Source organism: Gorilla gorilla, chromosome 9, assembly GCF_029281585.2.
Source record: "Gorilla gorilla gorilla isolate KB3781 chromosome 9, NHGRI_mGorGor1-v2.1_pri, whole genome shotgun sequence".
Classification (NCBI taxonomy): Eukaryota; Metazoa; Chordata; class Mammalia; order Primates; family Hominidae; genus Gorilla; species Gorilla gorilla.
The window spans coordinates 10262215-10289978 of NC_073233.2; the positions used below are offsets into that span (position 1 = coordinate 10262215).

The 27764-nt window shown below is 43.0% G+C and overlaps 1 protein-coding gene and 1 non-coding gene across 6 annotated transcripts in view; both read left to right on the top strand.

Annotated features, from left to right (window-relative positions):
* STIM1 (stromal interaction molecule 1) overlaps positions 1-27764 on the top strand; it is a 238412-nt gene that overhangs the window by 40517 nt on the left and 170131 nt on the right. The gene's annotated exons all lie outside the window — the stretch shown is intronic.
* On the top strand, positions 27538-27674 carry LOC129525627 (small nucleolar RNA SNORA7). Its single transcript, XR_008670036.1, has one exon. It is a non-coding gene; the product is annotated as a small nucleolar RNA SNORA7 (small nucleolar RNA).

Below are 27764 nucleotides of genomic sequence, written 5' to 3' on the forward strand. Positions count from 1 at the left end.
TCCAGGTTCAAGCAATTCTCCTGCCTCAGCCTCCCAAGTATCTGGGATTACAGGCATGTGCCACCACGCCTGGCTAATATTTTTTTTTTTTTTTTTTTTTTTTTTTAGTAGAGACAGGGTTTTGCCATGTTGGCCAGGCTGGTCTCAAACTCCTGACCTCAGGTGATCCACCCGCTTCGGCCTCCCAAAGTGCTGGGATTACAGGCGTGAGCCACCGTGCCCGGCCGACCCTGTTCTAAGGAAGGCCAAGGGCAGGAACCTCTTAGCAATAGCTTTGGCTGATCCTTGGCCAGCAATACATTTGTCACTCTGGCCAAGAGAAGAGCTGCTGTGGAGCACTTGGTGTTCTCTAGCCTTTGTGGAGGTCACAGGCAAACAGGGCAGGGGAGCAAGGCCTTAATTACTTAGGGACTCCTGGAGAAAAGCCACTTGGCAGTGTCTCAGCTTCTTGGTGGGACTGGCTCCTTCTCCTAGTGACAGTGCAAATACTCCTTCCCTTTATAGCTTTTAAACCTCCAAGAGATTGGTCTTCTTCCTTGAGCTTCAAGACATTTCTATGCAGTGTGGTTCAGGGCTGATTTTAAAAGCCGGATAGGTGGAATGACAAAAATTCCTTCCATCTGTGTAGCACTTTTTGGTCACTTACCCACATTTTATTTAGTTTCAAACCAACGGTCCTGCGAGTTGTAAACGAAGAGATTAAAGCCCGGAAAGGAGATGCACTTAACCAAGTTTATATAGCTAATTCGGCTCTGGGTTCCCGGAATAGTGTTCTTTCTTTCTCTTTCTTTCTTTCTCTCTTTCTTTCTTTCCTTCTTTTTCTCTCTCTCTCTCTTTTCTTTTCTTTCTTTCTTTCCTTCTTCCTTTCCTTTCCTTTCCTTTCTTTCCTTTTTTTTTGAGATGGAGTCTTGCTCTGTTGCCCAGGCTGGAGTGTAGTGGCGCGATCTCGGCTCACTGCAAACTCCGCCTCCCGGGTTCACGCCATTCTCCTGCCTCAGCCTCCTGAGTACTTGGGACTACAGGCACCCACCACCACGCCCGGCTAATTTTTTGTATTTTTAGTAGAGACGGGGTTTCACCATGTTAGCCAGGACGGTCTTGATCTCCTGATCTCGTGATCCGCCCACCTCGGCCTCCCAAAGCGCTGGGATTACAGGCGTGAGCCACTGCGCCTGGCCGGAATAGTGCTCTCTCTCTACCATTGTATGTGGGACAAGGGGAAAGGAGAATGGTAAATACAATTATTTTATGTACTAGGCAATGGGTAAGGTGCTTAGTTTAGTTTTCTCACATTTTGTGGTAATTTATTTTTTAATCTCTATTTTAATGTTAGGGAAGCTGAGCTTCAGAGTAGTTGACTTACTCACGATCATAGAGCTAAGTGGCTGAGCCTGGATTCAGATCTAAGTCTATTTGACTTCAGAACCCATGTCTTTTCATCATTATACTATATTCCTCGATAGTTGTTTATTCTGAAACATCTTGATTGAGCTGCCGATGCAACACTAGGTAGTGTCACAAGGGATGCAAGGAAGCATAAGATTTAGTAATTTCTTCCCTCATGGAGTACGTAATTTGGTGATACTGCTATGGCAGAGACAGTGGTGCATAGGGATAGATAGAGACATGGGGCAGTGGGAGTTTAGGGAGCCCCCCAAATAATTGGTGGTGGGGGAAATTGTCAGAGAAGGCTTTCCAGAAAAGTTGGTACCTTAGCTTCTCTAGCGATAAAGAGCATGGGTCCTTGGGGTCAGCTTGCCTGGGTCTCATCACTATAGTACTATATGCTAGCTATAGTGATTTGGGGAAGTTACTTAATGTCTCTGAGCCTGCTTCCTCATCTATAACATGGAAATTATTATAAAATCAATCTCATAAAGCTGTGCGAAGATTAAGATGAGATAATCTATGTTGAATAATTAGCAGCCAGCTTGACACATAATAAGCTCTCATTAAGTGTTAACCATTATAATTATCACTGTCTAATCTGTTTTTCTCCCATATCCTGCTCAAGTGGGGACAAATGTAGGCTCTCTTAGGGCCTGTTATTGTCAATAAAGTAGAGGTTTTGTCTAGAGTGATTTCAAAATATTTCTTTCAGGCCCAAGATTCTGTCAAAGTAAAAACTACTAAGTTAATTGTTTCCAGGAGGGCAGCTGTCAAGTTACTTTGTATCTTGTGGCAACCAAATCTGGCTTGAGTTCCATAAAGCCAGCTCTGGTGAGTTGCTGGAAATGCTACCTGATAAAGGCTCTTCTTTCCTCTGCTGCCTCTTCATTGGATTGACTGAAAGCTGGCCTCTTGGAATACTGGTCTATTTCTCTTCTCTTCCTCCGAGCTTATTGCGATGGAGAAGATAGTGTAATTTTAGTAGTCCAGGTATTCTCTACTACTTTTGGGTCCTGTCTATTCTGGGTAACTGTGGAATAGCAGTACCTTTATATATTTGTACAGTGCTTTTTGTTTGTTTGTTTGTTTGTTTATTTTATTTTATTATTATTATGCTTTAAGTTTTAGGGTACATGTGCACAATGTGCAGGTTAGTTACATATGTATACATGTGCCATGCTGGTGTGCTGCACCCATTAACTCGTCATTTAGCATTAGGTATGTCTCCTAAAGCTATCCCTCCCCCCGCCACGCCCACCCCACAACAGTCCCCAGAGTGTGATGTTCCCCTTCCTGTGTCCATGTGTTCTCATTGTTCAATTCCCACCTATGAGTGAGAATATGCAGTGTTTGGTTTTTTGTTCTTGCGATAGTTTACTGAGAATGATGATTTCCAATTTCATCCATGTCCCTACAAAGGAGATGAACTCATCATTTTTTATGGCTGCATAGTATTCCCTGGTGTATATGTGCCACATTTTCTTAATCCAGTCTATCGTTGTTGGACATTTGGGTTGGTTCCAAGCCTTTGCTATTGTGAATAGTGCCGCAATAAACATACGTGTGCATGTGTCTTTATAGCAGCATGATTTATAGTCCTTTGGGTATATACCCAGTAATGGGATGGCTGGGTCAAATGGTATTTCTAGTTCTAGATCCTTGAGGAATCACTACACTGACTTCCACAAGGGTTGAACTAGTTTACAGTCCCACCAACAGTGTAAGAGTGTTCCTATTTCTCCACATCCTCTCCAGCACCTGTTGTTTCCTGACTTTTTAATGATTGCCATTTTAACTGGTGTGAGATGGTATCTCATTGTGGTTTTGATTTGCATTTCTCTGATGGCCAGTGATGGTGAGCATTTTTTCATGTGTTTTTTGGCTGCATAAATGTCTTCTTTTGAGAAGTATCTGTTCATGTCCTTTGCCCACTTTTTGATGGGGTTGTTTGTTTTTTTCTTGTAAATTTGTTTGAGTTCATTGTAGATTCTGGATATTAGCCCTTTGTCAGATGAGTAGGTTGTGAAAATTTTCTCCCATTTTGTAGGTTGCCTGTTCACTCTGATGGTAGTTTCTTTTGCTGTGCAGAAGCTCTTTAGTTTAATGAGATCCCACTTGTCAATTTTGTCTTTTGTTGCCATTGCTTTTGGTGTTTTAGACATGAAGTCCTTGCCCATGCCTATGTCCTGAATGGTAATGCCTAGGTTTTCTTCTAGGGTTTTTATGATTTTAGGTCTAACGTTTAAGTCTTTAATCCATCTTGAATTAATTTTTGTATAAGGTGTAAGGAAGGGATCCAGTTTCAGCTTTCTCCATATGGCTAGCCAGTTTTCCCAGCACCATTTATTAAATAGGGAATCCTTTCCCCATTGCTTGTTTTTCTCAGGTTTGTCAAAGATCAGATAGTTGTAGATATGCGGTGTTATTTCTGAGGGCTCTGTTCTGCTCCATTGATCTATATCTCTGTTTTGGTACCAGTACCATGCTGTTTTGGTTACTGTAGCCTTGTAGTATAGTTTGAAGTCAGGTAGTGTGATGCCTCCAGCTTTGTTCTTTTGGCTTAGGATTGACTTGGCGATGTGGGCTCTTTTTTGATTCCACATGAACTTTAAAGTAGTTTTTTCCAATTCTGTGAAGAAAGTCATTGGTAGTTTGATGGGGATGGCATTGAATCTATAAATTACCTTGGGCAGCATGGCCATTTTCACGATATTGATTATTCCTACCCATGAGCATGGAATGTTCTTCCATTTGTTTGTATCCTCTTTTATTTCATTGAGCAGTGGTTTGTAGTTCTCCTTGAAGAGGTCCTTCACATCCCTTGTAAGTTGGATTCCTAGGTATTTTATTCTCTTTGAAGCAATTGTGAATGGGAGTTCACTCATGATTTGGCTCTCTGTTTGTCTATTATTGGTGTATAAGAATGCTTGTGATTTTTGTACATTGATTTTGTATCCTGAGAGTTTGCTGAAGTTGCTTATCAGCTTAAGGAGATTTTGGGCTGAGACGATGGGGTTTTCTAGATATACAATCATGTCATCTGCAAACAGGGACAATTTGACTTCCTCTTTTCCTAATCGAATACCCTTTATTTCCTTCTCCTGCCTAATTGCCCTGGCCAGAACTTCCAACACTATGTTGAATAGGAGTGGTGAGAGAGGGCATCCCTGTCTTGTGCCAGTTTTCAAAGGGAATGCTTCCAGTTTTTATCCATTCAGTATGATATTGGCTGTGGGTTTGTCATAGATAGCTCTTATTATTTTGAGATACGTCCCATCAATACCTAATTTCTTGAGAGTTTTGAGCATGAAGGGCTGTTGAATTTTGTCAAAGGCCTTTTCTGCATCTATTGAGATAATCATGTGGTTTTTGTCTTTGGCTCTGTTTATATGCTGGATTACATTTGTTGATTTGTGTATATTGAACCAGCCTTGCATCCCAGGGATGAAGCCCACTTGATCATGGTGGATAAGCTTTTTGATGTGCTGCTGGATTCGGTTTGCCAGTATTTTATTGAGGATTTTTGCATCAATGTTCATCAAGGATATTGGTCTAAAATTCTCTTTTTTGCTTGTGTCTCTGCCCAGCTTTGGTATCAGGATGATGCTGGCCTCATAAAATGAGTTAGGGAGGATTCCCTCTTTTTCTGTGATTGGAATAGTTTCAGAAGGAATGGTACCAGTTCCTCCTTGTACCTCTGCCTAAGCAAGCCTGGGCAATGGCGGATGACCCTCCCCCAGCCTTGCTGCTGCCTTGCAGTTTGATCTCAGACTGCTGTGCTAGCAATCAGCAAGACTCCGTGGGCGTAGGACCCTCCGAGCCAGGTGCGGGATACAATCTCCTGGTGCGCTGTTTTTTAAGCCCGTGGGAAAAGCACAGTATTGGGGTGGGAGTGACCCGATTTTCCAGGTGCCGTCTGTCGCCCCTTCTTTTGACTAGGAAAGGGAACTCCCTGACCCCTTGCGCTTCCCGAGTGAGGCAATGTCTCGCCCTGCTTCGGCTCGCGCACGGTGCACTCCACCCACTGTCCTGCACCCACTGTCTGGCACTCTCTAGTGAGATGAACCCGGTACCTCACATGGAAATGCAGAAATCACCCATTTTCTGTGTCGCTCATGCTGGGAGCTGTAGGCCAGAGCTGTTCCTATTCGGCCATCTTGGCTCCCGACCTGTTTATTTGTTTTTTGAGACAGAGTCTTTCCCTCTATTGCCCAGGCTAGAGTGCAGGTTTGCGATCACAGCTCACTGCAGCCTTCTGGGCACAAATGATCCTCCCACCTCAGCCTCCCAAGTATCTGGGACTACAGGCACACCCCACCATGCCTGGCTAATATATTTTTTGTAGAGATGGGTTCGCACTATGTTGCCTAAGCTGGTCTTGAACTCCTGGACTCAAGCAGTCTTCCCACCTTGGCTTCCCAAAGTGTTGGGATTACAGGCATGAGCCACTGTGGCTGGCCCAATGCATTGTTTTAAGATATAATGAGTGTTCTGGCTAGGCACGGTGGCTCACACCTGTAATCCCAGCACTTTGGGAGGCTGAGGCAGTTGGATCACTTGAGGTCAGGAGTTCAAGACTAGCCTGGCCAACATGGCGAAACCCTGTCTCTATTAAAAATACAAAGATTAGCCGGGCACGGTGGTGTGCGCTTGTAGTACCAGCTCCTCTGGAGGTTGAGGCAGGAGAATTGCTTGAACCCGGGAGGTGCAGTCACACCACTGCACTCCAGCCTGGGCGACAGAGCGAGACTCAGCCTCAAAAAAATAAATAAAATAAGTGTTCTTCAGAATGTCAGTATCACGTGAAATGGCATTATTATTATTACTCAGTAAAAAACCTTTGAGATTAAGTTAGGAAAAGCTAGGAGGCTTTAATATGGTAAGGAAAGGTATACAGGGTTTTCTGTGTTTTTCTGAACATGTAATCTTTTTTTATCCTCAAAAACCACCTATTGACATTTTGTTAGATACCAGTGTTCCACAGAACACCATTAGGTAAATGAACACAGTGTGATCCCCTGCTTTTCTATTAGTATGACTTGGAGAAGTAGTATGGCCAGCTGTCCTTTAGTTGACAAGGTACCTCCATGACTCCTTTTCAAAGAGAAAATGAGATACTTAATGACAGCTTATGTGTCAGAAAATCTCCTAAGTGTTCAACATAGATTACATCTTTGTGTTCACAATAGCTCTATGAGATTGCTGATATAGTTTTCTCCATGTTGTTGTTGTAGAAAGGTATAGATCTTGGTTAATCCACCAGTCCCTGGTTATGTCTCAGACTCAGTGGTAGGAGATTTAGCTAACTGAGCTTTTATTGTTTGCCTAAGCCTTCTTCATTTTTTTCTTTTGAGATAGCGTCTCGCTCTGTTGCCCAGGCTGGAGTACACTCCAGCAGTGCAGCCACAGCTCACTGCACCCTTGACTTCCTGGGCTCAGGTGATCCTCCTGCCCCAGGCTTCAGTCTCCTGAGTAGCTGAAACTACAGGTACGTGCCACGATGCCCAGCTAATTTTTGTATTTTTTGTAGAGACGGGGTTTTGCCATATTGCCCAGGCTGGTCTCGAACTCGTGAGCTCAAGCAATCTTCCTGCCTCGGTCCCCCAAAGTGCTGGGATTACAGGCATGAGCCAATGTGGCTGGCCCCCAGCATTTCTTAAACATTTATTGTTCTGGGGTAATGGAGATGTAGTGATGGAAAACCAGACATTGCCTCATGGAACTTAATCTAATAGGGATGATTAGATATGAGTGTGGAAGTATAAGTTACACATTGGGACTTTAGAGGTTAAGGGAAGGCAGATATTTTTATGAGTTACTGTAGCTTCCTGGGATGGTGTGACTTAACTAATCCCTAAAACTCTGTTTAAGTTTATATACTGCAGAAGCTCAGGGAGGCATTTAGATTGGAAAATGACCTGAGTGAAAATAGGAGTGAGCAGAGAGCAGCGATCCCCAACCTTTTTGGCACCAGGGATCGGTTTCATGCAAGATAATTTTTCCACAGACCAGGGTGGGGGGTGGGGATGATTTTGGGATGAAACTGTTTCACTTCAGATCATCAGGCATTAGATTCTCATAAGGAGCATGCAACCTAGATTCCTCGCATGTGCAGTTCACAATAGGCTTTGCACTCCTGTGAGAACCTAATGCTGCCACTGATATGACAGGAGGCGGAGCTCAGGCAGTAATGCTCGCTTGCCTGCCGCTCACCTCCTGCTGTGTGGCCTGGTTCCTAACAAGGCACGGACTGGTACGGTCTGTAGCCTGGGGGTTGGGGACCCCTGGCATAGGGAATAGAATGCTCAGGAGAAGGTGGTATCCTGTACTGCTCTTAGGCATGACACCACCTGTGAGACTGCTGAAGGCATTAATTTCTGGCCAGCTGAAGGTAGCATTGCCAGAAGGAGGAGCTGGGCAGATTGCAATTGGTGTTGTGGATAGAGGCAAAGGATCATAAATGATCGTCAGAAGGGAGCTGGTGGATTATGGAATGTGAAATGGGACAGGGCAACATTTCATATCTCAGGCTATGAATGACAGAGGGACTTGGAACCTGAACATGTTTATATATAATTTATTAAGTTCTTACCATGTGCCAGGTACTATTCTTTGCATTTTTAATGCTAAGCTTATTTAATTTTTATTAGTAGTTTATTTAGATTAGCTTATTTAATCTTTGTACCAACCCTATGAGAGTAGGTACTATTATTTTACTGTTTTAAAGATGGGAAAACTGAGGCCTAGAGAACTTAAATAATTTGCCCAAACTCACATGGCTAATAAGTGGTAGAGGTGGGATTCAGGCCCAGGTAATATGTTTTCAGTGTGCTTGTTCCTAACCACTCTGGTTTACAGTTTTAAGCAATGAGAAGTCATTATAGATTTCTGCCTAGTGAAGCAACTTGTTTGTAAGTATTGTGATGCAGGGCAATTTCCCAAGCCTTGATTGAAGGCAAGAAGGCCAGCCACAGGGTGTTGTAGCAACCATCCCAGTTGCTTTGGAAGATGTGTAAAGGTCCTGGAGTTATTTCACAAATTACTTCCTGAGATGGCTCTGGCAGTTGGCAGTCCTACCTGTCAGCTCAGCCCATTTTAGAAATCATTTTCCAAAGAATTTTAATCTTAAGGAAGCTCTCCTCTTTCTATTGAACAGGCTGTACCAGGCATAGGGGCCCCAGGAACCAGGTAGGAAATAGCTCTTGTGGGGTCAGTCCATCTGGAAGCATTTGCAAGAGGGGAAGTTGAAACTATTGAGACTTCTTGTTGTCATTAGAATTTGCTCTCCTGCTATAGGGGGAGTATCCCCTGTTAGGACTGATAGTCTGGTTGCTTATCTTGAGAGGCTGGGCAAGTGGGCTGGGGTTCAGAGATGTGAAAGACATAGTCTGTGTCCATGAACAACCCGCAGGTTACTGAGACACCCATAAACAAGTGCACTCTGTACAGTGTTACAAGTGCTACAATAGAGGTACATAGAAAATGTCCTGGGAAAGGCTGGGCTTGGTGGCTCACACCTGTAATCCCAGCACTTTGGGAGCCTGAGGCGAGTAGATCACGAGGTCAGCAGTTCGAGACCAGCCTGACCAATATGGTGAAACCCCCTCTCTACTAAAAATACAAAAATTAGCTGGGTGTGGTGGTATGTGCCTGTAGTCTCAGCTAGACAGGAGGCTGAGGCAGGAGAATTGCTTGAACCCGGGAGGCAGAGGTTGCAGTGAGCCGAGATTGCTCCACTGTACTCCAGCCTGGGTGACAGAGTGAGACTCTGTCTCAAAAAAAAAAAAAAAAAAAAAAAAGAAAATATACTGGGAGAGGAAGGAAGGAGGGTCTAAATACTTAGCAATATCAGAGATGCCACCCTGTAAGGATGACCAGGGTTGTGCCAGACAGAGTGCCCTGGAGCATATTCTGGGCAGTGTGACTGTGGAAGTGCATGGCATATTCAGTGAATGACAAGTTGTTCCCTGAACTGGAGTGTTGGACTACTTGGAGGGAGTGGCACGAGATGAAGCTGGGTGTGTGTGAAGGGCCAGATCCCGAATGACCTTGTATTTTATGGTAAAGAGCTTAAATCCTATTGGAGTTAAGCTTTACCGTCGATATTTAAGATGGCTGTGACATGACCAGAGTGTTTTTTTTAGGAAGACCTCTTATATGCCTGTGCTTAGAATGTATAGATTATAACTAGAGGCAGGGAAGGCAGCCAGAAGATTTGCAGTAGCAGATGATGAGGCTGGAACAAGGGTAGTGGTCATGGGGGTTGATTTAAATTGTGTGACGGAAGGACGAAGGAGGCAGTGTTAGGTAACTGGGCATTACTGTGATGCTGTTAACACATGGAATACAAGAGAGAGAGCCGGGGAAGTTAATGCTGGTTTTGAGATGGTTATGGGTGATATCCATGAGAAAATATCTGGTAGTTGGGGGAGAAGACATGAGTTTCAGAGTTCCTGAGAGAAGTAGGAATAGACATGAGAATCATGAACTCTAAGAAATAGTAGAGACTGTAGAAGTAGATGAGATCACCTGAGTAAAATTTATAAAATGGGGAAAGAAAGGGGGTTAAGGATAGAGCACAGAGGAACCCTGATATGTGTAGACAGAAAAGTTAGGGAGGGAGCCTGAGGAGGGGCAATCAGAGAGGCAAGAGAAAGTACTGTCTGGGAAGCCAGGAATGAGAAGAGTTTCTAAAAGAAAGCAATAGTGTCTATTGCAGCAGAGAACAGGTAGGGTGAGCCTGAAGTGAGGCTACTGAGTCATTGGTGACCATGGTGATAGCAGTTTCGGTGGAGGGGTGGGGACAGAAGCTAGACTGCTGTGGCTTAGGGTGTCAGTATGAGGCAAAGATGTAGAACAAAAGACTTTTTTGAGAAATATAGTTGCGAGGGAAGGAAGGAAAGAGGGTGGTATTTTGAAGAGGCAGCAGAGGAGGCAGGTTCAAAGATTTTTTTTTTTTAAAAGGTGGAGGGGTGGAGTGGAGACCTGAGCTGGTATAGGTTGAGGGGAGAAGAGGTTGAGAAATGTAGCCAGTGAAGGTGCCACATCTCCCTGAATACTTCATACTATTGTGGGAGTCTTAAACTGTGCTGCTTTGCTGAAGCCTGTGGTCACTAGAGCATGGGGCAGACAAGGGAGACCTTGTCATTCATAAGTAATCATTGCACCGTTTATTGAGTAACCGCTGCATGCCAGGCATTTTTCTAGATACATTAGACGCATCTCTGATGCTCACCACAGCTCCCAGAAGTGAGTATTGTCACTATTTTCCAAATGCAGAAACAGATGAGTTAAGAAACATTCAGCTAGTTAGTGGTGGAGCCAGTTTCAGCCGGGTTTCTGGAACTCCATGATGTATTCTTTCTGCTTCCCAGTGCTATTTTTTTCCATTAAATGGAGCTTAATGTTGAAACTCTAAAGAGGGCCCTTGCAGGGGGCAGGGTGGGTGGCCTAGAGGGACAAAGGTAGAGTTCTGGGGCTAGTGCTAGCCTGGAGGGAACATGACTTAATCTCTGGGATGAGGGAGGAGGGTCTTGGTCTGGCCTTGCTCTACCTTTTCTTTACTTACCAGTGGCTCTGGTGGTTTCAGGCTTTTACTCTATTTTTCTGCATCTTTCTGTAACTTCTTACCAGGGCCACTGAGGCCCTAGCTGCTGTGTGCTATGGACTGTTACAGAGGAAAAAAAGACTCAGCTTCCAGGCCCAGAGGGGCTTATCCTTTTTGACAAGCTACTTGTGAGGAATTGCTGAGCTGTAGGATGCACTCTCTTTGGCACAGTGGTAGGCTTCTTCCTAAGTATTTTTATTTGAGTTGAATAATTTTGATTCAGTGGAAAGAGCAAAACACTGAGAATTAGAAGACATGATTTCCAGTCTAAGAGATGAAATAGGTTACCTCAGGCCAGTCATTCTCCCTTTGCATATTTACTTGATGTAAGGTAGGGACTGTGTTTTACACATCCTTGTATCCTGAGCAGCTAGCATATGCCCTGACTGAATAGGTGTCCTGAATAAGTTTATTATGGAGCTAGTTAATCTGCTCTTCTATTAAATGAGATAATTGGACCTTTTGATTTCCAAAGATTTGCCAATTCTAAAGCGTATTGTTCTGTGAGGGCTTATGATGTTTTAATTATAAAATAATATATACTGTCACTTAGCACCTACTATTTGCTAGGCATTGTGTGAGGTTCTTTACATATTTATTTTATTTAGGTGATTTAAAAAAATTTAAATTTTGTCTAGGTGCTTTAGAAATACTATGGTCCCTTAGGCTATAAGCTCCATGAGGATAGTACCAGTGCCTGTTCACTGCTGTAACCCTAATGCTGAACACAGTGCTAGGCATGTAATGGATGCTCAGTAAGTTTTTGTTGAATAAAGCAATAAGTAGGTGTCTTACCATCGATAAGATAACAATCCTTTAAGATAGGTACTATTAGTCCCATTGTATAGATAAGAAAATTGAGGCTAAAAGGTCACAGAACTAGTAAATGGCTGAGAGAGAGAAGATTCAAACCTAAATCTAACTCTAAAATTGGTACCTTTACTACTTAACACCAGCGTGCCTTCACTTATCTGATGTTTTAGTTGCAAATTTGAAAAGAAGGACAACAGTAAAGAAGGATACAAGATCAGAAAATCAAATTTTTCTTGAGGGGTGGGGACAGGGTTAGAGGTTGGGCACTGAAGTTTAGAAGTTGGCAATTATCTCCAATACCTTAAGAATAAAAAGGGGTTTATAAGCTTGGGAAGCTGGGGGAAAAAAGAACAAAAAGGGGTTATAATGGCAGTTACTATTCACTGGGAACTTTGTTTATTGAATATCTTATGGCATTAAAAGTCCACTTACATAATTTTAACTATCATCTATTTTTTGACGACTCAAATTTGTGTTTCCAGCTTAGATTTCTCCCTGAATTTTAGACTTATATATCTAACCTCTTAATTAACATTTTAGATATCTAATAGGCATTTTAAATTTAACAAGTTTCACTTACGTGGAATCTGTCAGCATATCCTGTTGGTTCTACCTTTAAAACAAATCCAACATTCAGATACTTTTCATTACCTCTGCACCTACCACCCTGATCCAAGTTACCATCGTCTCTTGCCTGGTGAGATAATAGCCTAACTGATTGCCCTGCTTTTGCCCTTGCCTGTCTACGGTTTATTCTAAACAGGAAGCCAGAGTGATCCTTTCAAAACGTAAATCCAAATTATATAACTCTTCTGTTCAAAATTGTTCAGTGGCTTTACATATCTCTCAGGGAAAAAGCCAAAGCCCTTAGAGTGGCCCACAAGATCACATATGACTTGGCTCCCAGTTACCTGTCTTAGCCTCATTTCCTGTCCACCTGCTCACCCTGCCCCACTGGCTTTCTTACCATTCTTTGAACAATAGAGACAGACATACTCTTGCCTCAGGGCCTTTGCATTGGTTCTTCCTTCTTTCTCTAACTTTCTGCATGGCTCATGCCTTATTTCCTTCAGATCTTTTGGTGAAATGTCAACTCAGTGAGGCCTTATCCAATCATTCTATTTAAAAATAGCAATCCCTCCCCCACCACACACTGCAACCCCTTTCTCTATTTTTCATTACAGCATTTATCACCATCTGGCATATTTATTGGTCAGGCCTTTCACCTTGCACCCCCACTCCCTGTTAGTTCCATAAGAGCAGGGGTTTTTGTTAATGGCTAAATCCTCAGTGCTAGAATACTGACTGGTGCATATAGCATATACTTAGTAAATATTTGTTGACTGAATGAACAAATGATTGAATAACCTTTTTGGGCCTGGTATATTTCTTGATGCTTTATATATATTTGTTTACTTTTCTGCACAACAGTCTTGCAGGATACTACTATTATTCCCATTTTAGGAATGGGGAAAGTTATTTGCTGGCCAGGCGTGGTGGCTCACGCCTGTAATCCCAGCACTTTGGGAGGCCAAGGCAGGCGAATCACGAGGTCAGGAGATTGAGACCATCCTGGCTAACCTGGTGAAACCCTGTCTCTACTAAAAACACAAAAAATTAGCTGGGCATGGTGGCGGGCGCCTGTAGTCCCAGCTACCTGGGAGGCTGAGACAGGAGAATGGCATGAACCTGGGAGGTGGAGCTTGCAGTAAGCTGAGATCGAGCCACTGCACTCCAGCCTGGGTGACAGAGCGAGACTCCCATCTCAAAAAAAAAAAAAAAAAAGTTATTTGCCAAGATTGCATGGCTAGAAAGTTTAAAGCCTAGGTTTATTCTGCTTAATACATTGTCAAGCTCAAATAAAATGTTATAGAAAGATGGCTTATGGCTTATAAATATTGTTGCTTTGCTGCTGAATGGAGTTTATAAACCACAAGCCTAGAAACCAGAAGAAAGCTGAAGTCTGAATTTCCTGAACTGGACATTGCTCATTCACTCACTTGGGAGCAAACTGATATTTGTGACTGTGACATACCTGGAAGCCTAAAATACACCTGGAAAAAGGCCTTTGTGTGAGTTCTTCCTGCGCACCATTTGACCCATATTTGGCTTGCATACACAGAAAGTGAGGGGAGTTTTATGATGATTTGGAAGTTTTTCTCCGCTACCACCCCAGAGAAAGACCTTCTTTCCCTAGTTTGGGATAGTACTAGTGTTACTTTGGGCCAGTTGCTTCATGTCACTTTTCTTTCCTGAGTTGAGTGCCAGCCAAGGCCAGAGTGCAAATCATTCCCAAGGTATACTGGGGTATGACTTTCTCTTTGGTATGGTGACTGGGGAGGCCAAGGCCAGAGCTGATCTCAAAGTAAGATGAAACTGGGGTCAGTGATGTCTCCAGGGTAAAATGAGGGTGGGTTCAAGTGCCGTCCTAATAGAGCTTTTTCATTTCAAGAATTCTGTCAGAAAGAAGGTGAGAGAGAATAAGGTCTGGATCCAACTCCCCAGCTGACTGGGGGTATGGGTATAACATATCTCCCTCCTAAGTCCCAGGTACCAGTAACTTTGGGCTGAGGGTCCTGGTGAAGTCCTGGGCTTATGAGAGACCCAGGCAGAGGGAGCAGAAGCAGATATATTCAGTAAGGCTATTCTCAGTAATATGACAGAAGTAGAATAGTAGGAGGTGGAAAAAAAGTCATCTTATGGGGCTGGGCGCAGTGGCTCACGCCTGTAATCCCAGCACTTTGAGAGGCCGAGGCGGGCGGATCACGAGGTCAGGAGATTGAGACCATCCTGGCTAACACGGTGAAACTCCGTCTCTACTAAAAATACAAAAAATTAGCCTGGCGTGGTGGCGGGCGCCTGTGATCCCAGCTACTCGGGAGGCTGAGGCAGGAGAATGGCATGATCCTGGCACTGCACTCCAACCTGGGTGACAGAGCGAGACTCCATCTCAAAGAAAAAAAAAAAAGAAAAAAAGAAAAAAAAAGTCATCTTGTGGTATTATATGGTCAATAACATATGTAAAGAAGAATGAATAATGAGGTATGGATTAGAATGGCACCCAGAGGGAAATGAGACTGGAATCAGAGCTGTTCCGAGGAAATAATGAAAATATGAGAACTTTCCCTAGGGTGAGGTAAGTCTGTGGGAAATGTGTATGAGGTGGCAAAATCATTCCCAGGGTGAAAGAAAAAAATATGTTTGAGCAGCCATGAGTAGGAAGGGAAGCATAATGAGAGGGAAGAATTTTAGGGCAAGATGTTTAGGAGATAAGGCTAGGGAAACAAGCAGATGCCAGATTATAGAGAGCCTTGTCTATCTGTTAAGGATTTGCGACTATATTCTTTGGGCAATGCAGAACCACTGAAAAATTTAAAATAAGGGATAGACATGGTCAAATTTCCTCCTGGTCATAATGACCTGTGTTCCTAGGGGAGCTGAGGTCAGGAAAGGTTAGAAAAGAGTATGGCAGTTTAGGGACTCTAGGCAGATGTTTATTGAAAGCCAAAAGTATCTGGCGTATCCATCTGAGCAGAGATGCCAGAGGACTGGATGAAGCCTGACCTGAGTGAAGTAAGCAGAGGCTTTCCTGGACCTCATCAAAAACTAAGGTCCAGCTGGGCATGGTGGCACCTGCTTGCAGTCCCAGCTACTCTGGAGCTGAGGTGGGAAGATTGCTTGAGTTTAGGAGTTCAAGGCCAGCCTAGGCAACATACGACACCCTGTCTCTTAAAACAAAAAAATTTAGAACTAAAAACCTCTGTGGATGCACAACACTATAAATGTACTAAATACCACTGAATTGTTCACTTAAAAATGGTGAATGTTATATGAATTTCACCTCAATAAAAGACAGATTAAAACTAAAAACAGGCCGGGCGAGGTGGCTCATGCCTGTAATGCCAGTACTTTGGGAGGCCGAAGTGGGCGGATTACAAGGTCAGAAGTTGGAGACCAGCCTGACCAACATGGTGAAACCCCTGTCTCTACTCCAAAAAAAAAAAAAAAAAAATTATCCGGGCGTGGTGGCGCCTGCCTATAATCCCAGCTACTCAGGAGGCTGAGGCAGGAGAATCGCTTGAATCCAGGAGGCGAAGGTTGCAATAAGCTGAGATCGCACCACCGCACTCCAGCCTGGGCAACAGAGCGAGACAAACAAACAAACAAACAAGAAAACTGAAAACAAACTAACAAATCTACAAGTCTCATCCTGCTGGAGTCTGTGGGATTTGGCCTGGATTTGCCTTCCTTCTGTAAGGGCTTGGCTTATCAGTGGTAGCATTGGGGAGATAAGGATAGGACTAGGCATAGCAGCAAGGATGAGACTCCAAAGCATGTGTCCTTGTCCATCCTTCCAATTGGCTGCCAGAATCTTCTAACAAGTCAATCTAACTGTGGCCTACCTCTGCTCAGAAGTCTATTGCTTTCCTATTTCTCAGAGATTCTAAAATCCAAGCTTCTCAATCTGGTGTTCCTGGCATTCTATGATCTGGGTTCTGCATATTGTCTTTTCAGCAAACATTTTTCTATGCTTTTATTCATGTTTTCCATTTTGCTTGGAATGTCTCCTTACCATCTTTTTAAAATTGTTTTTGTTTTTTTGAGACAGGGTCTCACTCTGTTGCCCAGGCTGCAGAGCTCAACCTCCTGAGCTCAAGTGATCCTCCCACCTAACCCTCTTGAGTAGCTCGGACTACAGGCATATACCACCATGCCCGGCTAACTTTAAAATTTTTTTTGTAGCGATGGGGTCTCCTTCTGTTGCTCAAGCTGCTCTCAAACTCCTGGGTTCAAGTGATCCTCCTGTCTTGGCCTCCCACAGTGTTGGGTATGAGCCACCACCCCTGGCTTGCTTACTCTTTTCTATCTAGTAAACTCCTCATCTTTTAGTACATAGCTCCAGTGTCACCACTTTTTAAGCTTTCTCTGTCCTCCTTGCCTGTAGGCAGGCAGTCTATTCTACTGTTACTCTCCTATCATACTTTATATGTCTCAGTTATCTTGCTGCATTGTGGTTGCTTTGTATGTGATTGCCCCACAAGATTGGAAGTTTTTTAAAGACAGAAACACTGCTTTGTTGTTGTTGTTGTTGTTGTTTTCTATACCACTTGGCCTAGTATTGCACAGAGATAGCACTTACTGATTTTTTAGAGCAACTTTTATTTCCACCATAAATACTGGTCACAGAAGTTAAATAAGTAGGCTTTGTTGGTATTGTTCAGTCTAGTGAGGCTAACAGGGGGCATCTATCCATAACTGTCCTTCCATTCCCTTCTCCTTTCCCTTCTCCCTACCCTTCTCCCCTCCCATCCCCTCTCCTCCCCTCCCTTCTCCCCTCCCCTCTCCTCCTTTCTCCCCTCCCCTCCCTTCTCCCCTCCCTTCTCCCCTCCCTTTTCCCCTCCCCTCCCTTCTCTCCTCCCTTCTCTCCTTCCCTCCCCTCCCCTCTCTTCCCCTCTCTTCTCTCTTTCTTTTTTTCCAAGCTAGCCATCAGGTTTCACTGAACAATAACTGCAAACTTCAGTATAGCTGGGCTTGGGAATAAATTTTTTTTTTGAGACGGAGTTTCACTTTGGTGCCCAGGCTGTAGTGCAATGGTGCGATCTCAGCTCACTGCAACCTCCGCCTCCCAGATTCAAGTGATTCTCCTACCTCAGCCTCCCAAGTAGCTGGGATTACAGGTACCCACCATGACGTCCAACTAATTTTTTGTATTTTTAGTAGAAATGGGGTTTCGCCATGTTGGCCAGGCTGTTCTTGAACTCCTGACCTCAAGTGATCCACCCGCCTCGGCCTCCCAAAGTGTTGGGATTACAGGCGTGAGCCACTGTGTGCAGCCAAATCATTTGTTTAATAAGACAAAATATAAAAAAAAACTGAGGTAATATGAAAGAGATTCTTAGATGCCTTTGCCAGTGTGGGCTCTCTCATTCTTTATTTAATGATAGAACACCTGAGCTTTAGCAGGATGCATACCTGTCAGCTTCCTTTGCAACTAAGTGTGGCCACATGTGTCAGTTCTATCTGGAGGGGGGGGGCGGATCCAAGTGGAAATGTTATGTGTACCACTTCTATATCATGTACTTAAAAACAGCATGTGGTGCTTCTCTTTCCCTTTTTCCCTTTCTGCTAGCTGGAATATGTTGAGATCTACAGCACCTTTTTTGGTCCCAGAGATGGAAGCCTCATTTTGAGTGAGAATGGCAAAGTTCCACTCTCATTTGAGACTGCTCACTGCTTAACTATTATGAGAGAGAAATAAACTTTTTGTTTAATCCACTGTATTTGAGGGTCTCTTAGTTACAGCAGCTTTATCTGTATCCTGACCAGTACAGTGAGGCATCAAATTGCTGCAGTATCAAGTTGCTTTTTTTTTTCTTTTCTTAGGACAGGGTCTTGCTGTCGCCCAGGCTGCAATGCAGTGGTGTCATCACCATTCACTGCAGCCTTGATCCCTGGGACTCAAGTGATCCTCCTACCTCAGCCTCCTGAGTAGCTGGGACCACAGATGGGCACTACCGTGCCTGGCTATTTTTTTTTTTCTTTCTAGAAATGAGGTCTCACGATGTTACCCAGGCCAGTCTTGAACACTTGGGCTCAAGTGATCCTCCCGCTTCAGCCTTCCAAAGTGCTGGAGTTACAGGGGTCAACCACTGTGCCCAGTTTAAGTTGCTTCTTGCTGCTGTTCATGGGTATCTCTTAGTCACACTATGCACTGGGTTCCTGACTATTTCTTGCCTTGCCTTGCTTCTAAGCCTAATTCCTGATGCCTGGATGATTCCCTGAACTCTCTCATATACTTAAACACATTTTATTGAGGTGAAATTCATATAACATTAACCATTTCGAATTAAACAATTCAGTAGCATTTAGTACATTCACAATGTTGTACAGCCACCACTTCTATCTAGCACCAAAACATTTCTATCATTCCAAAGGAAAACCCCTTACCTATTAAGCAGTTTCTCCCTATTTTCCGCTCCCGCTGGCAGCCACCAATAGGATTTACCTATTTTGGATATTTCATATCAATGAAATCATATAATATGTGACCTTTTGTATCTGGCTTCTTAGAATAATATTTTGGAGCTTAATCTACGTTGTAACGTGTTGGTACTTTCTTTTTTTATTATTTTTTTTGGTGGTAAAATATATATAACCAAATTTTGTCATTTTATTCATTGATAAGTATACAATTTAATTACAGTAATTACACTCACAGTATTGTGCAACTTTCACCACTATTTTAAAACATTTTTCATCATCCCAAACAGAAACTTTGTACTTATTAAGCAATAACTCCCCATTCCTCCCTCCTGCTAGCCTTTGTTAACTTCCAGTCTACTTTTTGTCTTCGTGAATTTGCCTATTCTAGATATTTAATTAAGTGGAATCATATAATGTTTGTCTTTTTATGTCTTGCTTATTTCACTTAGCATAATGTTTTCAAGGTCCATCTATGTTGCAACATGCATCAGAAAACTTCATTTTTTTTTTTTACTGGCTGAATTATGTGTATATATACATACCACAATTTGTTTATTCATCTGTTGATGAATATTTAGACTGCTATGCTATGGACATGCTAGTTACATGTACTTGTTCCAGTACCTGTTTTCAATTTTTTTATAGTTTTTGAGACGGAGTCTCACTCTGTCGCCAGGCTGGAGTACAGTGGTGCAATCTCAGCTCACTGCAATCTCTGCCTCCTGGGTTCAAACAATTCTCCTGTCTCAGCCTCCCGAGTAGCTGGAATTATAGGTGTGCACCACCACGCCTGGCTGATTTTTGTATTTTTAGTGGAGATGGGGTTTCACCATGTTGGCCAAGATGGTCTCAATCTCCTGACCTCGTGATCCATCCGCCTCAGCCTCCCAAAGTGCTCGGACTACAGGCGTGAGCTACCGCGCCCGGCCTGTTTTCAATTTTTGGGAGTGTATCATAGGAGTGGAATTGTAGAATTGTATGGTAGCTTTATGTTTAAGTTTTTGAGGAACCACCAAACTGTTTTCCATAGCAGCTATAGCATTTTACATTCCCATCAGCAGTGTATAAGGGGTTCCAATTTTTCCACATCTTTGCCAGTACTTCTTTTTTTTTCCTTTTTGGTTTTGTTTTTAGTTACAACCATCCTAGTGGGTGTGACATGTTATCTCGTTGTGGTTTGATTTGTGTTTCCCTAGTGACTAATGATGTTGATTATCTTCTCATGTGCTTATTGGCCATTTGTATGTCTTCTTTGGAGAATGTGTATTTAAGTCCTTTGTCCATTTAAAATTAGGTTATTTGTTTTTTGTTGTTGAGTTATGAAAATTCCTTATATATTCTGAATACTAGACCCTTAAAGAGATGTATGATTTGCAAATATTTTCTCCCATTCTATAGGTTGATTTTTCACTTTCTTGATAATGTCTTTTGATACACTGTAGCTTTAAATTTATTTTTATTTTTTAGAGACGAGATTTTGCCATGTTGCCCAGGTGCATCTCGAATTCCCGGGCTCAAGCGATACACCTGCCTCAGCCTTGCAAAGTGTTCGGATTAATAGGCCTGAGCCACTGTATCCAGTCTAGTTTTTAATTTTTTTTTTTTTTGAGACGGAGCCTCGCTCTGTCGCCCAGGCTGGAGTGCAGTGGTGCCATCTCGGCTCACTGCAAGCTCCGCCTCCTGGGTTCACGCCATTCTCCTGCCTCAGCCTCCCGAGTAGCTGGGACTACAGGCGCCCGCCAACACGCCTGGCTAATTTTTTGTATTTTTAGTAGAGACGGGGTTTCACGGTGTTAGCCAGGATGGTCTCGATCTCCTGACCTTGTGATCCACATGCCTTGGCCTCCCAAAGTGCTGGGATTACAGGCATGAGCCACCGCTCCCGGCCTAGTTTTTAATTTTTATAGATTTTAATTTATCTTTTGTTGTTGTTGTTGTTTGTGCTTTTGTGTTGTATCTAAAAAAGGTTGACCAGCATGGTGGCTCACATGTGTAATCCCAGAACTTTGGGAGACTGAGGTGGGCAGATCACCTCAGGTCAGGAGTTTGGGACCAGCCTGGCCAACATGGCAAAACTCTGTCTCTACTAAAAATACAAAAAGAATTAGCCAGGTTTCGTGCTGCATGCCTGTAATCCCAGCTACTTGGGAGCTGAGGCAGGAGAGTCACTTTAACCCAGGAAGCAGAGGTTGCAGTGAGCTGAGATTGTGCCACTGCACTCCAGCCTGGGCCACAGGGTGATACATCTCAAAATAAATAAGTAAATAAATAAGATTAAAAAATAAAAAATCTGTTTTCAAAGCCAAGGTTATGAAGATTTACTCCTCAGTTTTATGGGTTTGCTCCTATCTTTTACCTCAAAGAGTTTTATGGTTTAGCACTTATATTTAGGTCATTGATCCACTTTGAGTTAACTTTTGGGTGTAGTGTGAATTTCTTGAACTTTAAACCCTTGAATGTGTGCCAATCCAGTCAGTAATGATTTTTTTTTTTTAATTGAGACAGAGTCTCACTTTGTTGCCCAGGCTGGAGTGCAGTGAGGTGATCTTGGCTCACTGCCAACCTCTGCCACCTGGGTTCAAGCGATTCTCCTGTGTCAGCCTCCTGAGTAGCTAGGACTACAAGCATGTGCCACCACACCCAATTTTTTTTTTTTTTTTTTTTGACGAAGTCTCACTCTTGTCCCCCAGGCTGGAGTGTAAATGGGGTGATCTCGGCTCATTGCAACCTCTGCCTCCTGGGTTCAAGTGATTCTCCTGCCTCAGCCTCCCAAGTAGCTGGGATTACAGGTGCCTGCCACCACACCCAGCTAATTTTTGTATTTTTAGTAGAGATGGGGTTTCACTGTGTTGGCCAGGCTGGTCTCAAACTTCTGACCTCAGGTGATCTTTCCGCCTCAGCCTCCCAAAGTGCTGAGATTACAGGTGTGAGCCACTGCGCCCGGCCATTTTTTTGTATTTTTAGTAGAGACGGGGTTTCGCCATGTTGGCCAGGCTGTTCTCGAACTCCTGACCTCAGGTGATCTGCCCACCTTGGCCTCCCAAAGTGCTGGGATTACAGGCGTGAGCCACCACTCCCAGCCAGTAATGATTTTTAAATCTTTAAATCCCAATAGCTATGGAAAGGTGGTTTGGCAATATTTTAGTGGCTGTTGGCTGAAGCTTCTTTCAATAGGGGCATTTTAGAAGACATTTCCTCCTCCTCGGATCTGATCCACTGATGTGCATTTGATAGGTTTAGGGGCAACTTTGAGAGTAAGGCCAGTGACTTTCAGGGATGCCAGTCAGTTGAGTGACACACCCTTATGTACGCGTAGTGAGATGCTCTGCTATTGGCTTGTCTGTATCTCAGCCTGTGAGGAGCAGGGTGAGGCCTAATTGAAACAAGGCACAGCTGGCAGGGGTGAGGGGAACAATGTAGTCAGGTAGCAAGTCTGTACTGAGCCCAGGCAGGTTCCCAGCCCTGGGTATGGCTTCCTGAGAACTGTGCAAAAACAGTAATGATTAGTGAGAAGATCATATGGAGACAGAGGCCTTGATTTCAAGTTGGATGACTTAAGACTCGTCACTTCTCTCTGAACCTTAATGTCTTTGATTACAAAAGGTGAATGCTGACTTCACAGGGTTTCTGTTTTTTTTTTTTTTTGAGACAGGGTCTGGCTCTGTCGGCCAGGCTGGAGTGCAGTGACACGATCTTGGTTCACTGCAACCTTTACCTCCTGGGCTCAAACGATCCTCCCACCTCAGCCTCTCAAGTAGCTGGGACTACAGGCGCATGCCACCATGTCTGGATAATTTTTGCATTTTTTGTAGAGACAGGATTTTGCCATGTTGCCCAGGCTGGTATTGAACTCCTGGACTCAAACGATCACCTGCCTTGGCCTCTCAAAGTGTTGGGACTGCAGATGTGAGCCACCGTACCCAGCCTTGTTTTGTTTTTGAAGATGAGCTGAGGTTATCAGTGGAAAAGTGATTTGGAAACCATAAAATGAGATTTGGGAATGTAATAGAGAATCAAGGCGAAGACTAAGTTTTCTGGGAGTTTTTAAAAAGATTCTTCTCGTGACTGTGATTCTCAGAAAAGGTTTGAGGCTTACTGACTAGATAGTTGATTTTCAATTTTTTATTCAAATAATTTTGCATTTGTTGTGACTCTTTCTTTTGCAGGTGACGGAAATACAATTCAGACAGACTTAACCAAGAGAGGGACTTTATTGACTGAGTAACTAAAAAGCCTAGAAGTAGTTCTACTTTTAGACACAGCTAGACACAGGGAAGTAAATTATGTCATTAGGACTCACTCTCTCCCCCTTTGGCTCTGCTTTTCTTTGTGCTGGTGTCATTCTTAGGCAGGCTTTCTCCCATGTAGTGGCAAAGAAAGATATCAGATTTGGGTATGCATCCTACCAGCTTATTGAAAGATACAACAGGCCTGGCATGTTGGTTCAAGCCTATAATTCTAGCATTTTGGGAGGCCAAGGCAGGTGGATCACTTGAGCCCAGGAGTTTGAGACCAGCCTGGGCAACATGAGGAAATCGCATCTCTACAAAAAATACAAAAATTAGCTTGGCATGGTGGCTTGTACCTGTAGTCCTAGCTACTCAGGAGACTTGTACCTGTAGTCCTAGCTACTCAGGAGACTGAGCTTGAGCCTGGGAGGTCAAGGCTGCAGTGAGCCAAGATCAGACCACTGCACTCCAGCCTGGGAGACAGTCAGACACTGTCTCAAAAAAAAAAAAAGAAAGAAAGAAAGATACAACATAATACCTCTCTTTCCTGATGGTGCTGGTGGTCCTGGGTATGATTTTGGCTTGGGTCCTATGCCCATCCTAAAGTAATCACTGTGGCCAGGAGAATACTGGCCTTTAATTGGCCAACAGAGTTCCATTCTACTCATGGAACCCAGGGGTCAGGGTCAGCTTCCCTGGAACCATGTGGATCGAGAGCAGGAAAGAGGTGGTTCCTTAAGGGAAGAAGATCAAGGTACATTTACAGAAAGGTAGGTTTGGGAGGTAGGGAAATAGCTTTAAGTCAACAAAATTTGTAGCTGTTTACTACATAATTAAGCCATTTTTGTTAAAAAAAAAAAGTGTGTTCCAATATTTAAAACTCAACAAAAGTAGAATTCTACTTGAAGTAGATATTGCCAGGAGACTTGGACAGGGGAGGGAAGGAGAGGAGGAGTCTATAGAGCATAATTTGAAAACTGCTAGACAGTTTATCCATTAAATATTTGCTTGAGGTGGGATAGTGCTTGAAGCCTTTCTTTGCATCTTTCTGACATTTTATAATAGAGATTGTATTTTCTTTCTAATCAGGGAGAGGGAGGTAAGTAGCAGAGCCAGTCATTGTCTGGAGTTGAAGATGCCAAGGACTTTTCTTAGCCCCAACACCAAACTGTGTTTTTTTGAGACGGAGTTTCGCTCTTACTGCCCAGGCTGGAGTGCAATGGTGTGATCTCGGCTTACTGCAACCTCTGCCTCCTGGGTTCAAGTGATTCTCCTGCCTCAGCCTCCCAAGTAGCTGGGATTACAGGCATGCGCCACCATGTCCAGCTAATTTTGTATTTTTAGTAGAGATGGAGTTTCTCCTTGTTGGTCAGGCTGGTCTCGAACTCCTGACCTCAGGTGATCCGCCTGCCTCTGCCTCCCAAAGTGCTGGGATTACAGGTGTGAGCCACCATGCCCAGCCTGAAACTGAGTTTTTTTTTTTTTAGAAGCCATGAGTCTTTCAAATTTAAATAGTGACTCATAGAGAACAGGAAGAAGTTGCTTTATAATGTGTTGGTTAATGTAAGTAATGAAATATATTCGTATCCTAAGCATTTGGCAGGGGCTCTATATGGTACGGTGTATAAAGCTGTGAGCTGGATGGATTCTGTATTATAAATTGAGTGAGGATGAAAGCTGCCCTCACATATTATCCAGTTTACCAGGCAGCCAACAACCATTCGATTTTTTAAAAAATTGAAGTAAAAATCACATAGCAGTTTGGTGGTGGTACAGGCCTGTAATCCCTGCTACTTGGGAGGCTGAAGTGGGAGGATCCCTTTAGTCCAAGGGTTCAAGACCAGCCTGGACAAGATAGCAAGAATCAGTCTGCACAAAAAATTAAAAAATTAGTCTGGCATGGTGGCATGCCCCTTTAGCCCTTTCTACTCAGAAGGCTAAGGTGAGAGGATTGCTTGAACCCAGGAGTTTGAGGCTGCAGTAAGCTATGATTGTGCCAGTGTACTCTAGCCTGAGTAGCAGAGCAAGACCCTTGTTTCTTAAAAAAAAAATATTCACATTGCATAAAACTTATTATTTTGAAGTGTACAATTTTTTTTTTTTTGGTAGAGATGGGGTCTTGCCATATTACCCAGACTGGTTTCAAAGTCCTGCCTTCAAGCAGTCTTTCTGCCTCAGCCTCCTAAAGTGCTGTGATTACAGGCATGAGTCATTGTGCCCCGCCCAATTTGGTGGTTTTCAACAATTTTGTGTAACCGTTACCACTATCTAATTTCAGAACATTTTCATCACCCTAAAAAGAAACACTGCACCCATTAAGCAGTCACACTCCCTATTCTCTATCCTCTGGCAATCATTAGTCTACTTTCTGTCTCCATGAATTTGCCTATTCTGAACATTTCATATAAATGGAATCATGTCTGGTTTCTTTCACTTAGTATGATTTTAATATATATATTTATCTTGTTACTTTTCTGTGATACTTTTTTTGAAGTAGAATTATCCCACAGACCTACCAACTGGTCATTTTCTCTGTCCCCAAGTGTATAATTGGGATTGACAAACTCAGCAGTTAAAGATAGCACCCATACTGGATGCTTGACCTGTTGAATAAGAGGTGTCATAGTGGGGAGGCTAAGTGGAAGCCTTGGAAACTACCTTCTGCTCTCCTGGCCAAGATAGTGAACCAAACCCAATAACACCTTCTGGGACAGATGGTGGAGTAGTGCTACCCTGAAGTATCTTTTTTTATTATTTTTTTAATTTTTTTTTTGAGATGGAGCCTTGTTCTGTTTCCCAGGCTGGAGTGAAATGGTGCAGTCTTGGCTCACTACAGCTTCCGCCTTCTGGGTTCAAGCGATTCTCCTGCCTCAGCCTCCCAAGTAGCTGGCATTATAGGCACCCGCCACTACGCATGGCTAATTTTTGTATTTTTAGTAGAGATGGGGTTTCACCATGTTGACCAGGCTGGTTTTGAACTCCTGACCTCAGGTAATCTGCCCACCTCGGCTTCCCAAAGTGCTGGGATTACAGACGTGAGCCACTGCACCCGACCTACCCTTAAGTATCTTAAGATGCAAGGTGGTGGTCTCTATCCTATCTATATTTAATTCATTAGTCTGCCCCTGTAAAACTGGATTGATCAGAGAATGACTGGACTTCAGTAATTTTGATTTAGCATCCCCAAACGTGGCTGCCATGATGGATTTGATATCTTTGCTAGAGCAGGTTATACTTCGATATTTGGCCATTGATTTGGCAAATGCATTATTTTCTGTTTCAGTCAGAAAAAAGGATTAAAAACTATTTGTATTCATGGGGAACATATCAGTATTCCTTTATAGTTTTGCCTAGGGATATGTAAACACTTCTACTCTTATACTGTTTGTCATAATATAGTCAGAAGATACCTGGACAATCTGGCCATAGAACATCACCATGATATATTACGTTGACAACATCATGCTAACCAGACAGCATTAGCACACTGGAGGCCTTGGTAAGATGTGTGTGCTCCACAGTGGGTACTGTCACATTCTTTGCCAAACTGGATATACTTGGTTTTAAAATATGTCCACAAATTCTTTGATACTCTTTCCATCAAGGGGTGGAGTCTAATTCCCCTCCCCATGAGCTGGACCTCACTTTCTATTCTAACAAATAGAATAAAGTGAACGTGATAGTGTACAACTTCAGAAATCAGGTCATAAAAGGCACTACAGTTTCCTTTTTGCTTTCTCTCTGTCTCTTAAATTATTCACTCTGCGGAAGTCCATCAATATATTGTGAGGACACTCAAGAAGCATATGGAAAAGGCCATGTGGAGAACTAGTGTTTCCTGACAACAATCAGCATGGACTTGCTGGGAATGTGAGTGAGCCACCATGAAAGCAAATCCTCCAGCCCCAGTCAAACCATCAGATGGCTATTGGCCTTTTAAAACCTAACAGACCAGAGCCATAGCCACTCAGTTAAGCCACTTCCTTTATTCGTAACCCTCAGAAACTATATGAAATAATGTTTATTGTTTTAAGCAACTAAATTTTGGGGGTAATTTGTTATGCAATTATAGATATTAGTATACATTCCTACAAGCAGAATATGAGAATTCTAGTTGTCTGACCTTCTTTTCAACATCTAGTATTTCCCTATCTTTTTTATTTTAGCCATTCTAGTGAGTGCTAACACCACTGTTATCACATTGTGGTTTAATTTGTTTTTCCCCAGTGACTAATGTATAGAGCATCTTTTGACATATGTATGAATATCTATATGGACATATAGATATGTATATGTGTATTTAATATCTGGATTTATTATTTTGTGAAGTATTTGTTCAAGCCTTTTTGCCCGGTTTTCCATTGGGCTATCTTTTTCTTACTGATTTGTAGGAGTTCTTTATGTATGCTGGATATAAGTCCTTTGTCTTATATGTGTATTATGAATATCTTTTCTCGGTTTATCAACCTTTTCCTCCATTTGTCCTTATCCCTTTTTGTGCCCTGTAAGAAATCTGGCCTCCTGGGATCCCATCTGGAAAGTGCTTAGTATTCTGCCTGCTTCACAAAGGGAGGGAAAGCAAACCTGGTGAGGCACCCTTTCCATTCCAGCTTGCTTAGTAGCTGGTGATTGGAAGACACTCTGTGACAGCGTTCAGTCCCTGGGCAGGAAAACCCCCTTTAAGGATTCTTCTTCCTTAACTGGGTCTGCTTCTTTCCTAAAGAAAAAAAAAATGAGTAATA